The sequence below is a fragment of the Canis lupus genome, chromosome 13, assembly GCF_011100685.1.
Source record: "Canis lupus familiaris isolate Mischka breed German Shepherd chromosome 13, alternate assembly UU_Cfam_GSD_1.0, whole genome shotgun sequence".
In the NCBI taxonomy this organism is placed as follows: domain Eukaryota; kingdom Metazoa; phylum Chordata; class Mammalia; order Carnivora; family Canidae; genus Canis; species Canis lupus.
In genome coordinates this window covers 26857698-26875893 of record NC_049234.1, presented here as the reverse complement: position 1 = coordinate 26875893, position 18196 = coordinate 26857698, and the positions used below count along the sequence as shown (strand labels likewise).

The 18196-nt window shown below is 40.5% G+C and overlaps 1 long non-coding RNA gene across 17 annotated transcripts in view; it reads left to right on the top strand.

Moving 5' to 3' along the window:
* Window positions 1–9760, top strand: part of LOC119864794 — a 293914-nt gene extending 284154 nt beyond the window's left edge. For all 17 annotated transcript variants that reach the window (XR_005368706.1, XR_005368713.1, XR_005368714.1 and 14 more), the window contains one exon: window positions 8411–9760. This is a non-coding gene — a long non-coding RNA (uncharacterized LOC119864794). The remainder of the gene's footprint in view (window positions 1–8410) is intronic.
* The last annotated feature ends 8436 nt before the right edge of the window (window positions 9761–18196 follow it).

Below are 18196 nucleotides of genomic sequence, written 5' to 3'. Positions count from 1 at the left end.
TGATACTGTACATAGAAAACCCAAAAGTCTCCACCCCAAGATTGCTAGAACTCATACAGCAATTCGGTAGCATGTCAGGATACAAAATCAATGCCCAGAAATCAGTGGCATTTCTATACACTAACAATGAGACTGAAGAAAGAGAAATTAAGGAGTCAATCCCATTTACAATTGCACCCAAAAGCATAAGATACCTAGGAATAAACCTAACCAAAGAGGTAAAGGATCTATACCCTAAAAACTATAGAACACTTCTGAAAGAAATTGAGGAAGACACAAAGAGATGGAAAAATATTCCATGCTCATGGATTGGCAGAATTAATATTGTGAAAATGTCAATGTTACCCAGGGCAATTTACACGTTTAATGCAATCCCTATCAAAATACCATGGACTTTCTTCAGAGAGTTAGAACAAATTATTTTAGGATTTGTGTGGAATCAGAAAAGACCCCGAATAGCCAGGGGAATTTTAAAAAAGAAAACCATATCTGGGGGCATCACAATGCCAGATTTCAGGTTGTACTACAAAGCTGTGGTCATCAAGACAGTGTGGTACTGGCACAAAAACAGACACATAGATCAATGGAAAAGAATAGAGAACCCAGAAGTGGACCCTCAACTTCATGGTCAACTAATATTCAATAAAGGAGGAAAGACTATCCATTGGAAGAAAGACAGTCTCTTCAATAAATGGTGCTGGGAAAATTGGACATCCACATGCAGAAGAATGAAACTAGACCACTCTCTTGCACCATACACAAAGATTAACTCAAAATGGATGAAAGATCTGAATGTGAGACAAGATTCCATCAAAATCCTAGAGGAGAACACAGGCAACACCCGTTTTTGAACTCGGCCACAGTAACTTCTTGCAAGATACATCCAGGAAGGCAAAAGAAACAAAAGCAAAAATGAACTATTGGGACTTCATCAAGATAAGAAGCTTTTGCACAGCAAAGGATACACTCAACAAAACTAAAAGACAACCTACAGAATGGGAGAAGATATTTGCAAATGACGTGTCAGATAAAGGGCTAGTTTCCAAGATCTATAAAGAACTTATTAAACTCAACACCAAAGAAACAAACAATCCAATCATGAAGTGGGCAAAAGAGATGAAGAGAAATCTCACAGAGGAAGACATAGACATGGCCAACATGCACATGAGAAAATGCTCTGCATCACTTGCCATCAGGGAAATACAAATCAAAACTACAATGAGATACCACCTCACACCAGTGAGAATGGGGCAAATTAACAAGGCAGGAAACCACAAATGTTGGAGAGGATGCAGAGAAAAGGGAACTCTCTTACACTGTTGGTGGGAATGTGAACTGGCGCAGCCACTCTGGAAAACTGTGTGGAGGTTCCTCAAAGAGTTAAAAATAGACCTGCCCTACGACCCAGCAATTGCACTGTTGGGGATTTACCCCAAAGATACAGATGCAGTGAAACGCCGGGACACCTGCACCCCGATGTTTCTAGCAGCAATGGCCACAATAGCCAAACTGTGGAAGGAGCCTCGGTGTCCATCGAAAGATGAGTGGATAAAGATGATGTGGTTTATGTATACAATGGAATAATCCTCAGCCATTGGAAATGACAAATACCCACCATTTGCTTCAATGTGGATGGCACTGGAGGGTATTATGCTGAGTGAAGTAAGTCAATCGGAGAAGGACAAACATTATATGTTCTCATTCATTTGGGGAATATAAATAATAGTGAAAGGGAATATAAGGGAAGGGAGAAGAAATGTGTGGGAAATAACAGAAAGGGAGACAGAACATAAAGACTCCTAACTCTGGGAAATGAACTAGGGGTGGTAGAAGGGGAGGAGGGCGGGGGGCGGGAGTGAATGGGTGACGGGCACTGGGGGTTATTCTGTATGTTGGTAAATTGAACACCAATAAAAAATAAATTAAAAAAAAACAGATGAAAAATTCAATACCTGCAATTAAAAAAATAAACAGCAGATTAGGCCATGCAGAAGAATGGATCAGCAATCTGGAATAATGGGAAACTACCAAGCTGAACACCAAAAAGGAAAAAGAACAAAAATGAGAACAGTTTAAGGGAACTCAGTGACATCATCAAGTGTAATAACATTTTTATTATAGGGATTCCAGAAGGAGAAGAGAGAGAGAAGGGGGTATAAAATCTGTTTGAAGAAATAATACCTGAAAGCTTATTTCAGGTGGAAAGAAATAGACATGCAAGTCCAGGAAACAAAGAGAGCCCTTAACAAGATTAACCCAATGATGTCTATACCAAGACACATAATAAAAAAGGCAAAAGTTACAATAATTTAAAAGCAGCAAGAGAAAAAAGCCACATACAAGGGAAAAGGCTATTAGCTGATTGTTTTAACAGAAACTTTGCAAGCCAGAGTGGACAGCATGATATATTCACTATGCTGAAAGGAAAACAAAAACAAAAACAAAAGAAAACAAAACTACAACTAAGAATACTTACTCAGCAAGATCATCATTCCGAATTGAAAAAGGGATAAAGAGGTTCCCAGACAAACAAAAGTTAGGAATTCATCAGCACTAAGTCAGATTTACAAGAAATGTTAAAGGGAATTCTTTGTAAAGAAAAGGCCATAAATAGAGGAAAATTATGGAAGGAAAATATTTCACAGGTAAAAATGAGCATTTAGTAAAGGTAATAGATGCATTACTTATAAAGCCAATAAGCAGGCTAACTCACATAAATAGTAAAATCAGTTATACCTACAACAATTAGTCAAGGGGACACACAAAATAAAAGATATAAACTATGACATCAAATACATAAAATATTGAGGGAGGTAAAATTTTAGCCATTATACTTAAGTGACCATCGATATATATTGCTATACATGTAAGATGTTATATATGAACCCAGTGGTAACCACAAATCAAAAACCTATCATAGATACACAAGAGATAATAAGAATCCAAGCATAACACTAGAAGCCATCAAACCACAAAGGAAGAACATAAGAGAAGGAACAGAAAAACTATAAAAACAACCAGAAAATGAACAAAATGGCCAGATGCACATACTTGTCAATAATTACTTTAAATGTAAATGGACTAAATGCTCCAACTAAAAGACACAGAGTGATTAAATGGATAAAAAACAAGACACAACTATATACTGCCTACAAAGACTCAACTGCAGATCTAAGGACACATACAGACACATTCTCCAATAAGAGAATATAACAACTACATATATCTATTCATGCAACATAGGCGAACCTAAATAGAGCATATATTAGCAGATATAAAGGAAGAAACTGACAATAAAGCAATAATAGTAGGGGACTTTAACACACCGTGTCCATCAGTGGATAGATAATCCAACCTGAAAAGCAAGGGAACAATGGCTTTGAATGATGCATTAGACTAGATGGACTCCAAAGATATATAAAGAACATTTCACCAAAGCCAGCAGATTATATATTCTTTTCAAGTACACATGGAACGTTCTCCAGGCTAGACCCATGTTAGGCCACAAAACAAGTTACAATAAATTTGAGAAGACTGAAATCCTATTGAGCATCTTTTTCTACCACAACAGTATTAAACTAGGAATCAATTCCAAGAAAAAAAATATACAAAGAACACAAATACATGGAGGCTAAACAACATGCTACTAAACAATAAGTGGGTCAACCAAGAAACCAAAGGGGACATCAAAAAATGCGTAGAGACAAATGAAAATGAAAACACAATGGTCCAAAATCTTGGGATACAGCAAAAGCATTTCTAAGAGGGAAGTTCATTGCAATAGAGGGTTACCTCAAGAAACAAGAAAAATCCCAAGAAACCTAACCTTACACCTAAGGGAGCTCGAAAAAGAAGAACAAACTTAATTATACCAAACACTTAATACCTGTTATTCTCAAACCATTCAAAAAACAAAACAAAAAAACAGAAGGAAAGCTTTCAAATGTATTATACAAGACAAATATTACCCTGATACTAAAACCAGAGAGGCACTACCAAAAAAAAAAAAAAAAAATTACTACACATCAATATCCCTGATGAGCATAGATGGAAAAATCTTCAACTAAACATTAGTAAACTGAATTTAAAAATATATTTAAAAAGTCATTCACCACAATCAAGTGGAATTTATCCCAGGATGTAAGGATTTTTTAATATCCCTTCAAATCAGTCAATGTGATACATTATGTTAACAAGAGAAAAGATAAAAACCAAGGACATCTTGGCTCTGTCCACAGTTTGGCTATTGTGGGCTTTGTTGCTATGAACATTGGGGTGCAGGTGCCCCTTCAACGATTGTATAAAGATGTGAGATACACAGACACACTAGAAAGGATCAGCCATCAGAAAGGATGAATACCTACCATTTACATTGATGTGGATGGAACTGGAGGGTATCATGCTGAGTGAAATAAGTCAATTAGAGAAAGATAATTATCATATGGTTTCACTCATGTGGAATATAAGGAGTAGTGCAATGGACCACGAGGGAAGGAGGGGAAATGGAATGGGGAAAAATCAGAGAGGGAGACAAACCATGAGAGTCTCTTAACTCTGGGAAACAGAGGGTTGCTGAAGGGAAGTGAGTGAGGGATGGGGTAACAGGGAGACAGTCATTAAGGAGGGCACATTATGTGATGAGTGCTGGGTGTTATACTATATGTTGGCAAATTGAATTTAAATTTAAAAAACCCATGGGGCACCTGGGTGCCTCACTGGTTGAGCATCTACCTTTGACTCAGGTCATGATCCTGGGGTCCTGGGATTGAGTCTCACATTGGGCTCCCTGCAGAGAACCTGTTTTTCCCTCTGCCTATGTCACTGCCCCTCTCTCTCTCCGTGTCTCTCATATATAAATAAATAAAATCTTTTAAAAAATTAGGAAACCCATATGATGTCAATAGATTCAGAAAAATTATTTGACAAAATACAATATCCATTCTTGATAAAAACCTCTCAACAAAGTAGGTTTCAAAGGGAACATACATCAACATAATAAAGGCCACATATGAGAAGCCCACAGCCATCATAACCAATGCTGAAAAACTGAAAGCATTTTCTCTAAGATCAGGAACGAAACAAGGATGCTTACTCTCACCTCATTCTTTTCCTTTTTCTTTCTTTTCTCTCTTTAAAGTAAATTCTACCCCCCAATGTGGGGCTTGAACTGATGAACCAGAGATCAAGAGTCACATGCTCTATGAACTGAGCCAGCAAGGCACCCCTTCACCACTTTATTTCAACATAGTATTGAAGACTTAGCTCCAGCAATCAGACAAGAAAAAGAAATAAAAGGCATACAAATTGGTAAAAGTAAAACTCACTATTTGCACATGGCATACATTATATAGAAAACTCTAAAGACTCCACCAAAAAATCTATTAGAATGGATAAAACGCAGTAAACTTGCAAGATACAGAATACACAGAAACCTGTTGCATTTCTATACACTAATAATTAAGCAAAAGAGAAATTAAGAAAAAATTCCATTTACAATTGCACCATAAATAAGCCTAAAAGTTAATTAAACCAGGGAGGTGAAAGACCTATACTCAGAGGACTATAAAAAAACATCGATGAAAGAAATTGAAGAAGATATAAACAAATGGAAAGATACTCCATATTCATGGATTGGAAGAATTAGTATCATTAAGAAGTCCATATTACCCCAAAGCAATCTACAGATTCAACCAACTGCTATCAAAATACCAATAGCATTTTCATAGAATTCGAACAAATAATCCTAAAATTTGAATGGAACCACAAAATAGTCAAAACAATTTTGATAGAGAACAAAGCTAGAGTATCACAATCCCAGATTTCATGATATACTACAAAGTTATAGTAATCAAAACAGTATGGTAGTGGCAAAGAATAGACATGTAGATTGATAGAACAGGACAGAGAGACCAGAAATATACCCACACACATATGGTCAATTAATCTTCAACAAAAGGTGGCAAGAATAAATGATGTTGATAAAACCATTGTACATCTTACATCATACACAAAAATAAACTCAAAATGGATTAAGGACCTAAATGTACAACCTGAAACAATAAAATGCCTGAAAGAAAACAAACAGTAATCTCTTGGACATCAGCCTTAGCAACCTATTCAAGGATAGGTTTCCTCAGGCAGGGGAGAGTAAAGTAAAAATAAATAATTTTGACTACACCAAAATAAAGAGCTTTTGCATAGCAAAAGGAACCATCAAAAAAAAGGCAACCTAGTGACTAGGAGATATATTTGTAAATATTGTAACTGATAAGAATATGTAAATATTAATATAACTGATAAGGGATTAATATACAAATACATATAAAGAAGTTATATGAATCAACACCAAAAAATCAATCTGATTTAAAAACAGGCAGAGGACCTGAATAGAGATCTTTCCAAAAAAAACATCCAGATGGCCAACAGACACATGGAAATATGCTCAACATCACTCATCATCAGGGAAATGGAAATCAAAACAATGAGATAACACCTCAGACTAGTCAGAGTAGCTAGTATAAAAAAAAAAAAAAAAGAAATAACAACAACAACAAAAAACAAGTATTGGTGAGGATGTAGAGAAAGGGGAACCTTCCTACCTTATTGGTGGAAATGCAAACTGGTGCAACCACTGGAAAACATAGATCTTCCTCAAACAAATAAAAATAGTAACAACATATGATTCAATAACTCTACTACTGGGTATTTACCCAAAGAAAACAAAAACACTAAATTGAAAAAATATACGCACATGTATGTTTTTTGCAGCATTACTTACATAGCTAAGATATGGAAGCAAACTAAGTGTCTATGGATAGTGGAGTAGATAAAGAAGATGTAAGATCTATCTATCAATCAGTCAATCAATCATGGAATATTACTCAGCTATAAAGAAGAATGAAATCATGCCATTTGCAATAATATGGATGGATCTAGAAGGTATTATGCTAGGTGAAGTCAGACAGAAAAAGACAAATACTGTATCATTTCACTTATATATGGAATCTAAAAAAACAAAAACAAAAACCAGGCTCTTAAATGCAGAGAACTGGTGGTTTCCAGATAGAAGATGGTAGGAGGGATGGACAAAATAAGTGAAGGCCATTAGGAGGTATAAACTCCCAGTTATAAGTTACAAAGATGAAAAGTATAGTGCAGGTAGTGAGTCAATAATATTGTAGGAGGGTTGTGTGGTGACAGTGAATATACTAACCCTGGTGATCATGGGGTTATGTTAGAATCAGTGTTGCACACTTGGAACTGATATAACATTGTATGTTAATTATACTTAAAAAATAACAACAACAACAACTAAATAATAACCAGCATCAGTCGGTTGCAACCACGGGTTAGCTATAAGGAATAGAGTTCAGTAAAATCATTGAAAATATTCTGTGAGAATCAGTTGGCTATATAGAATTTATAATTAAAATATTCTATTTTTATTAATTTGTGCTACACTTTGCTTATAGCAATAGAATATGTTTAAATATGCACGTACTTAGATACACACATGTAAGACACTGGGGAGTTGGTTGTTGATCATACTATATTTGACTGCTTGGTGGTTTTTCTCATCTTTGATATTGTAGGAGTCTAACTAACTAGGACCAGTAGTAGATGGAGACCACAGAGTGCCAAGCATATGAAGAACTGGTCCAGGTGCCCCTGGGTGGCTCAGTTGGTTACATGACTGCCTTCAGCTCAGGTCATGATCCCAGGGGTCTGGGATTAAGCCTCAAGCCGGGCTCCCTACTCAGTGGGGAATCTACTTCTCCCTTTCCCTCTGCCCCCTCACTCATGCTTGCTCTATCTCTCTAGTGCTGTCAAATAAACACATAAAATCTTATAAAAACAAAAAACAAAAACCTGGTCCAATGGTTGGGGATGTTTGCAGTTGGAATGGACTGCCTGGAATGTTAGTGAGGTCCTGCCACTGTGCCAATGACAAGGCCACTTCACAGGGGACAAGAGGATGTGGATAGTGTTAGATGTACTTTCTTCCCAACTGGAAAGTTTCACATCCACTGGGGAAGAGGGCACAGGGTGAGAGGTGGGTACGATGTACTTGTGAGGCAGTAGCTGATGGCTGTGACTTTCTAGCTCAGGATGTATCAAGAGCCTTATCTACTTATTAATATTTCTTAGTAAATGGGAACTCTCTGGGTGGCCAGAGTCAGTACATCTTGCTCCTTGAGTAAATCTCTTCCACTGCTGTGTATGCTTCCTCCATTGCTATGCATTTTAGGTGTTTGTGTAGTAGCTTCTCATGTGAGAATTTATGCCTTCTGTGGCTGAGGTCTGTGCTTAGCCATAAATTAAAAAAGTTGCTCAAGAAATCATTTTTTTCCCTAAGTGTATTTTGAAAGAAATCAATACAAATTCAATTTGTTCTCTTTTTTTTTTCAAGCTCTAGAACTGCAGAGATGATCATAAAACCTTCCCTCATTGAATTCCCTCAGAGCCACCAAGTCTCTCCACTGCCCTATCAAGAAAAACTTCATCAGTACATCCTGACATGTCATCTGTGGATGACAAGATTTCACTGTGATGATTTCCTTGAAACTTCAAAGATAGAATTCAACTGAAGCAAATCAGTGAATATTTTTAAAAATTAACTTGGCATTAATACTTGTTTAGCATCGGTGAAAGGTAGAGAGATTTTGAGCATAAGGAAACTAATTTTGATGGAGAAAACCTCTTTGATCCAGAATTGTACTGAACATATTAGATGCACTATTGTTCTAATCTTCAGCATTCCATGAGAAGAATTTGAGGCTAAGATGTTCAGATGGCTTACCTGATACCAAAACCAACATCTCACCCCCAAAGTGGCAGGACCAGTGTTTGATTCCCCCCAGTCTAAATACCACTGTTTTTCATTTAAATCCAATTGCCTCATGGTAAAATCCTTCTATTTGAAAAGAGGGGTTTTGACATCGATCTATAGGATAGACATCATTCAACTGATACTTCATAATTACCCATAGGAGTAGATTATCATAGTGACAAGTGAAGGGGAAAGGGGCTATTTGAAAAATAACGTGGAGATTGCTTTGGCTCTCTTTGATGGACTCAAAGACATGGAAAATGGAAACCAGAAACAGAGAAAAAAATAAATCCTTTGTGGGCAGGAGCTCTTAAGCCCTGCAGCCCAGGGGTACAGCATATAGTCAGCTCTCAAGAAAGACTCCAGGATGCCACTCACAGGCTTTCTCTAGCCACGTGGCCACAGTCCCCTTGCACAGGATGGAATTCCATTCCCTTCATTCTCTGTGCACATTCTCTACGTGTCTCCTTATTCTCTGGTTCTTCTCACTCTTCATCTCTCCAGAGAACCTAGCCATCAGTTCCAGCCCTCAAAGCCCTAATGCTGACCCCCATGGCCTCATTCTTGGAGGCACGGGCTGCAGCACGGTTCTCCTCGTTTATCCCCACCTCTTGTGTCTAGGGTTTCTGTCAGTACCATGAGGGCACGACATGGATGCTCTGCCCAGATCACGTGACTCAGAACCTCACACGACCTGCACAAGACCTGAAAAAGCTTCAGGCTTCCAGCCACTTGCCAGCATGTGGCAGTTCTCCATACCCTCAGAGCTGCCTTATTTATAGCCGCCCACTGCCTTCCCTCAAAGTAACCTTAGCTCTTAACATCTTGCAAAGTGATTTATGTCAACCAATTATTAACTGAAGTATCCGGCAAAACAGAAACTTTGAAAAAAAAAAAAAAAAAAGTGTTGTCTGAGGTTGAGAAAAAAAAGATCCCAGAACTGCTGACATGACTTTCTCTCTCTCAGGAATTGTTAATGAGGTAAACATAATTTTGATCTAATTAATAGTCTCCAAAGTAACTCCATACATTGCTCTAGTGATAAACCCTAAACCATCCTAAATCTGTATTTTGGCAATGCTCCACGTGCATAAGTTTCAGAATACTTGCCTGAGGATTCCAGAAGCCAGAGACTCTCTTAAAAGAAGGAGAGTGGCAACATTTGATTCATGCTTTGTGTTCATAAATGTGGAGGCAGCATAATTTTGAGTAATATTCAGAAAGTATGTACCTACCGAGCTTTAAAAAATGATGACTGTAAGTCAAACTGGTGAGTTTTCCTAAAGACATTTTTTAATTTTTTTTTTTTTTTTGAGAGAGAGAGAGACAAAAAAAAAAATAGGAAAGAAAATCTCTGGAAGCAGTTACTTTGTTCTCTGCCTTATGTATTTCAAAGCAACCATCCAAGGCTAGTTCTTGTAACACACAAACCAGGACTTTGCAACTAGCCCAACTATCAATTTATGTTCTTTTTTTGAGACAACTTGTATTTTCGCAGTCCACTCTCCCTTTTCATTATTACAGCAGAGACTTAGAATAATGTTTGTCTTAACTGAGAGGCTGTTTTCTCTGACTCCATGCATGGCTGGTCATTTTGTTACCAGCATATGGCATTCTATAGCAGCCACGGGGTATCTTCATAGGCCAACCCGCCTGGACTGGGCTTTATGGCATTACTACTGAATGTTTTTTGCCCCTCAGTCTTCATAAAATGGCCACTTCCTTGATTTCATCTGCCAATCTAGAATGATGTTGCCCTCTCTTGGGGGATGCTAGGAGCAGATGAAACAGCTTTTGGCACATGCTTCTATCTCTAAGAATTACTATTCCTTTTTTTTTTTTTAAGATTTTATTTATTCATGAGAGACACAGAGAGAGAGAGGCAGAGACATAGGCCGAGAGAAAAGCGCTCCCTGCAGAGAGCTCGATGTGGGGCTCGATCCCAGGACCCTGGGATCCCCACCTAAGCTGAGGGCAGATGCTCAACCGCTGAGCCACCCAGGTGTCCTGAATCCTTTCCTTAAGTGGACTTTCCTATACCTCTTCACTGCCGTGACTTCTATGAGAAGACACCGGACTTGATTAAAAAGAGCTCATTCCCATCCCACTGCTGCTAATCATTATCTGGACCTGCTTCCTCAGTTGTGAATAAAGGGTCATGTTAATAGACCTCTGAGTTAATGACTCTGTGATTATCTTAACATTGTTTGTGGGGGTTTATGGGCTTTTAAAAAATATTTTATTTATTTATTCATGAAGAGACACACAGAGAGAGGCAGAGACACAGGCAGAGGGAGAAGCAGGCTCCCAGCAGGGAGCCCGATGCTGGACTCGATCCCAGGACCCCGGGATCATGCCCTGAGCCGAAGGCAGACACTTAGCCACTGAGCCCACCCAGGTGCCCTTATGTGCTCTAGCTTTTTATTATTTTCTATGTACCAAACACTGATCTAAAGAATTTAGATATTTTGTTTCATTTAAGTATAGTTAAGGTGACATTTAAAATTTTAAGAACTCAGGCATCATCCCTATTGGCAGGTGAGGGAGTATAAATGCTCAGTGCGCACCCAGTGTTCTCAAGGTTTCACAACTCTCAACGGGGAAACCAAGCGATTGGATTTTAGACCACAAGGTTTTAATGAAATTCTTCTTCCATCACCTGTGCAATCCACTGCAATGGCCTTTTTGGGGCCCATCATTTTCAGCATCAATTCTCCTGCCACAGAGCACAGGCCGCACAGCCATGCAAGCCATCTCCATGGTCACTACGTGGACCACTACACGGTCCACACTCACTCACTTGTACAGACACTAATTTCCTGCCTTTCTTCCCTTCCTCTCCTCTTTATTCCCTTCCTCTGGTTCTCTTTTTCCCCTCTGCCAAAAACTTGATACAAGTCTATTGTGTTCCAGGAAATATTCTTGGGGTTGAGGATTCAAAGATAATGAGAGATTTTTGCAGCTGAAACATCACACAACATAACCGCGTGAAGACAAAGAGGTTTACACAGAAAAACTGTAATGTCATCCACCGTGTTCCCTTGAGAGAAAGAGTAGGGAATGGGATGGGATGGGATGGGGGTGGGGTGGGGTGAGGCGAGGCAGGTAAAGGGAGAGGAACAGAACACAGAGCCAGGAGAGCCACACAGCCAAGCAGGGGCAGAAGGATAGGAGATGGGGTGAACAGAATTGAGAACTCTCCCTGGGGGAGGTTTCACAGAGGTGTTTGTAATTGAGAAGAATCTCAAAGTGGGGGGAGTTGCATGTAAAAATTGGAGGCATTCTAGGTAAAGGCGAAGGAAATGGCCCTGTTTTGCCTCCACAATGGAGCATTCCATGGGGCTTGAGGGAAGGAGCGATGTAAATAAGGCAAAATGGGTGGAGCTTGTGTCAATATTTAAACTATTGAGGTCTTATCTGGTGAGGATTAGGGAGCCACTGGAGGGGTTTAATCATGATCAGATTTACCCTTAATAAGCTTATCTCAGGGGAGAAGACGCTGAAGGAGATGAAGTGGAAGCTCTTGCAGTGGTTTTAAGAAATGATGTGAATAAGAGCCACGGGTCAGATGAGGGCAGTGAGGCAGGGGCTAGGGGAGGCTGGTTGGTACAAAAAGGCAGCATCTGGGGGTAGAGGAGGAAGGGGGTGGGGGGATGCAGCACCAGGATTTCAAGGTCAGAAGGGAGACTCCTCGCTCCTTCTGTTTCTTCTTCAGTCCCTGACACGAGTCTCAGCCAGCCTAACTGCATCCCTCCCTGACTTCTTGCAACCTGCCCTCCTGAAGCTTGGAAGGCTTGGCCCCCGTGGGCAAAAGCAGCCCCAAGCCGGCAGCTCCATCCCAGTCATCCTCTTGCCTGTGGCCCCTTCCCGGGGTCCTCCAGCCCAATTGTGGCTGGAGGCTGGGCCATGGGCTCTGGGTTAGAACCCCCTCACTCCTCTGTTCTGCCCCTGCCAGCTTTGGAAGTGTCACACTGTTTCTCTGTTCCAGGAATCCCAACCCCAGGGTATGCAGACTCACCCAACCCCCAAGTCACAGTCTTTAGTGAAATGGAAATCAAGAGATCAGTGCTTCAGATTATGCTGAAATCAAAAGTGCCCTTCTACTTCTGGAAGCTAAAGCCAAAATATGGAAACCATTCATTCATTCATTCATTCATTCACAGACATATCCATACAGCTGGCATCATGCCAGATGGATAAAGTATAAACACTGCCACTGAGAATTTGGGGATGAGCCAGGTCCCTGCTGCCATGGGAAGCACATACTCTGGTGTCAGACAGGTGGGCAAATAATGTGACAAGCCTGGGTGCAGTGACTCAAGGGACTAGTCAGTGTTCCAGCAATAAGGAGGCGGGGGTGGACCTGCTTGAACCAGGTTCATAAGGGAAGACCTCTCTGAGGAAGTGATATTTAAGGCCAGAGAGACAAATGAGAAAGTAGCCACAACATGCAAAACTACAGGTCTAAAATGCTATATAAATGATAAAGTGCAAGTCAATATTGACCAGGAATAAAAGCAAACATTTAGCCACTCTTTTTATATCCCTATAGAAAGCTAGCAAGGAAGTCAGGAAATCTGGAGTTTTTTTTTTTTTTTTTTAAATCATGCCACATGTGGAAGGGACCCTCCTGTTTTAAGAAACATCCATCTTGCATATAAAGACACAAATGAGTCTATGAGAAACACGGCACACCAGGGGTTGGCAAAAACTTTGATAAAGAGAAAGATAAATATTTTAGGCCGTGTGGGCCATATGCTCTCTGTTGTAGCTGCTCAATCCACTGGCATAGCACGGAAACCACCAAAACAATATATAAATGAGTGAGCGTGTCTGTGTTCAATCATATTTTATTTATGGAGGCTGAAATAGGAATTTTCATAGGTCACAAGAGACTTATTTTTAATAATAGCAAATTAAAAATAAAAATGGATATTTATTTATTCACTTAAAACACCTTAAATCTCTTCGTAAAAAACAGGCAATGGGCCGTATTTGGTTCACAGGCCATGGTTTGGTGATCCTTGCTCTGCAGGCAATGTGGTTCAGAGTACAAATTTCTGCAGACTGCCTGGGTTCCTTTCCAGACTACTCCGTCTGTCAGTGGTGCATTCACACGGCCAGGCCAAAGAAAATTTACTTTGATCCTGCTTTGTTCTCTTATCTTTCTATCCTTTTCTCCTTAGTCGAACTTCTTAGAACAATAATCTATACTCCCTCCCTGTGGCAAACTGTTTTACAAAAACGACTTTAACATCCTTCCAGTCTCTGATGCTCTTCCAGAATCATGCCCTCCCCCCCCTTAACCCCCATCAAGAGGTGGTATTGATGTTTCTCTCCTTAAAACTGGGCAGGCCTTTGTGAATACTCCAGCTAATTGAGTGCTACAGAAGTGATGCTCTGAATCTTACGAGCTGGGTCGTAAAAAGCAATACAGCTTCTGCCTGCCTTGCAGAGTCCACGTGCCTATGGAGCGGCCGTGTAAGAAGTGTGTAATGGCTTATTTCCTTTTTGAGGCTTTCATGAGACTCCTCCAAAGTGGATCTGGTCGTGGGCAAAGGAAGAAAGCCATCCGTGTACATTATGTGATTGGAGTATAGGGTGTATGGGGCAGAGAATCAGAAGCTCAAGGCCAGGGATACGTGCAGAAGGCATTTCCTGGAAGGTTGCAACAGTAGGTTAACAAGCTCGGACTGGATCTTGAGAGTAAGATGTAGCCACTGGAGAGGATTTATGCATAGGCGTGGAATGGGCAGATTTCTGTTTTAGAGGAACCACTGTGGATGCAACAGAAGGAATGGATGAAGAAAAAGCAGTGATGAGAGACTTGGTTAGAAGCCCCCAGTACAGTCTGGGGGATGCAGAGGAGGGCAGTTGGTAATGGGCATGTGCAGAGGGAATGGTGTGGCCTCAGAGTCCACCTGGCAAGGAGCGTACCACCTGCCCAGCTAATGGACAGAAGTCACAACAATGCATATATGTTTTTAAAATATTTTATTTATTCATGAGAGACAGAGACAGAGACACAGGCAGAGGGAGCATGCAGGGAGCCTGACGTGGGACTCGATCCCAGGTCTCCAGGATCACGCCCTGGGCCGAAGGCAGCACTAAACTGCTGAGCTACCCAGTCTGCCCAACAATGCATATTTTAGTACAAAATGCTGTCTTGTCATAGAACAGACCCCTCTTTCACCTGGCTATGCCTCCTGGCCTGCTTTCTCTTTCACGATTTTTCTTTCTCCCCTGTCAATGTGCAGTGGGGTTCCCACATGAGTGGTTCCTCTCCCTGCCCTTCAGCAGACACTGGGGACCGTTCCTTGAAAGCAAGATGCAGCAGATAAGCTCACAGCTGGCCTGATGCTGGTGGAAGGGCTCCTCTGTGCTTCTCCAGTGAAACACCTGCCTCTGTCGGCCACAGACTACTTCCCCCGAAGAAGATACCCTGGGAACCGCGTCCCAGAGCCTCCTCCCAGCTGTTATCTTGACACAATCACTGTGTTCTGGGTTTTTAATCTGGGAGATTAAATCTTTACATGCCTGAGTGGAAAGATCATATCCTTGTAATTTTTCACCTATAAAATTTCTCAGCTGCCTTAGTTTAACCTGTTGTATTTATGGCCCAACTGTAATTTAGGAGAATACTCTGAAAATGCCAATTTCAAAGGACCGCTCTTTCAAATTGCCATGCAGAACAGCTCTCCGAGTGAGTCTAGTGAACTGTGCTAAAACTGATCATTTCAGTCAATTAGATTTTTAGGCCAGTTACTTTTTATTGTTCTGAAAGGGAGAAAGAAAGTGTTGGAAAACTAGAATCAATCAATTACTGTCTAAATGTAGATCAAGGAGGAAGATACACAAGAAACCATATTTATACTTTTTTTTTTTTTTTTTGGCAGAGCTGAACCTTGTAAGAGGTCACTTGAGTTCTATTATAGAATGCCCATTTTGCATAAAGTAGAAGCCACCGCTTTAAAGGAAATGCCTACCCAGACCCTGTGGACAGAAATTGAGGTCCAAGAAGGAAAGGCTAAGATGGAAAAGTAGAGATGCTTCAGCTGGGGAAGGAGGGGTTTGTGATAGGAATACGGAAGCACAACATCAGGAAGTCTTTTCTTATAAAGACCATATTGACCTCTGACTCAGGAAGTTCAAAGACAGTTATAAATAATTGAAATAGGTTAGAGACCACAAGTTCAGAAAATACAGAGAGATCTTTTGGGATAGTTCATTTCCTTTATGTAACCCCAAACTGGATTACGATGCCTCAAGATTCTGGAAAGTCAAAGATTATGTTCCCTCCTTAGGCAACTGAACATAAAACTATCACTAATAGTAAAGCAAGATTAAGGTACATGAAAACATCTCCTAATAGGTACTTCACAATTTCAAATAATCTTTCAAAATATTTTTCTCACATTAAGAAAAGGTTTCTGGGGTGGGGGTGGGGGGGCACCTGGGTAGCTCAGGTGGCAAGTGTCTTTTTTTTTTTTTTAAGATTTTATTTATTTATTCATGAGAGACACAGAGAGCGGCAGAGACACAGGCAGAGGGAGAAGTAGGCTCCCTGCAGGGAGCTTGATGCCAGACTTGATCCCAAGACTCTGGGATCATGCCCTGAGCCAAAGGCAGATGCTCAACTACTGAGCCACCCAGGCATCCCTAAGTGTCTGATTCTTGATCTCAGAGTTGTGAGTTCAAGCCCTGCATTGGGTTCCACACTGGGCATGGACCTACTTAGAAAAAGAAAAAGAAAAAGAAAAAGAAAAAGAAAAAGAAAAAGAAAAAGAAAAAGAAAAAGAAAAAGGGACACCTGGGTGTCTCAGTCAGTTAAGTATCTGCCTTTAGCTCAGGTCATGATCCCAGGATCCTGGGATCAAGCCCCATGTTGGGATCCCTGCTCAGTGGGGAGACTGCTTCTCCTTCTCTCTTGCTCCCTCATCCCCTCTGCTCATGGTATTTCTCTCAAATAAATAAATAAAAATCTTTTAAAAAGAAAAGAAAAAAAATGTTCCTGGGGATAGTAACAAGAAGATACAGGCCCGAAATGGGTTGGGGCCATCTAGTACTTTTCACATCTGCATTAGATCCACCCTTGAGACATTATTAAAGGACACCCTTTCCACACAGCCATCTGTGACCACTTCAGACCATTATCGTCACATCCCCTCTGGCTCCATAGTCACCTTCACCTCTCATTCAATGCCCTCTTTTACACATCAACACTTTTTGCTGGATCTACAGATGGAACACCAGATTTCCAACAGCAGGTCTGGATTCTGCTCCTTATATCACCATCTGTAGCCAAGCATATTTGGGTAGGTATATCACCTAGCAGATCTTTGGGAAAGCAGATCCCATGCTAGGGAGAAAGAGGCCATTTAATACAAAGGTATGAGGAGAGTGGTTAAAAGAGATGGTTGGACATCTGAAGAATAGCAACAGCAGGGACCCACTGGCAACAAGGGGCTTGGAGGGAACACAGAGGGGAGGAGGTGTAGCAGGTCATAGAGGATGAACAGTTAGGCAGGGGCTAATGATGGCAGAGCTACCATGTGGGAGATGTAGGACCAGAGAAAGACTAGAGATGGAAAGGATGTGGAACCAACTTCAGAAGAAATGTAGTCATGTCAGAGATCCTACCTGGAATTCCCTGGCTCCTCTCCTCTTCAACTTTCCATTTTGCCACCAGTGCCACCCAATGGCCAAGTCTACCAGGGAGCCAACAGAAAGGGGCACCTCAAAAATGTAGTCCCAGAGCTACAGAGTGGCTGGGTGGGGGGCGGTGTTCAGGGGATGGAAAGGGCAACGTACGAATCATTGGCAAAGTCATTCCTCTTCTAAACAACTGCTCCCTTCCATCAAATCTTAAAGCAATGCTTTACCCACTTCTTGAGAATATCACATGACATTATCTTAATATGTTGGAAGAAGGTAAAAAGGCAACTTTGAGGATACTTAGGAATAATGCTTTGAGGACTTAAAATGTTAGAATTGAATTTAAATAAAAAAATGTTTCATAGAACTCACCTGTGGGGGAAAAATAAAATGTTAGAAAATGGTAATTGTACTTCTAGGAAAAGAGAAAGTGCTAAATATGCATACAAGTGCAGGTAACAAACATTTATATCTCAATGTTTAGAATATTGAAGGTTGGAAGCAATGTAAAATAGATGGTATATATTCAGAGCTAAACAGAAAAACAACCTACACAATTTTTGCCTGCAAGGATATCCTACTCATGAAAATCAGGTAAGGTGCAATGGGGACCCAGGGGTGGGAGAGAATAATAAATAGCTGCCCCATTCAGGCTTTTAGATGGTGGCATACATGTATTAGGAAGAATATGGAAATGGTAGGAGGAGTTTG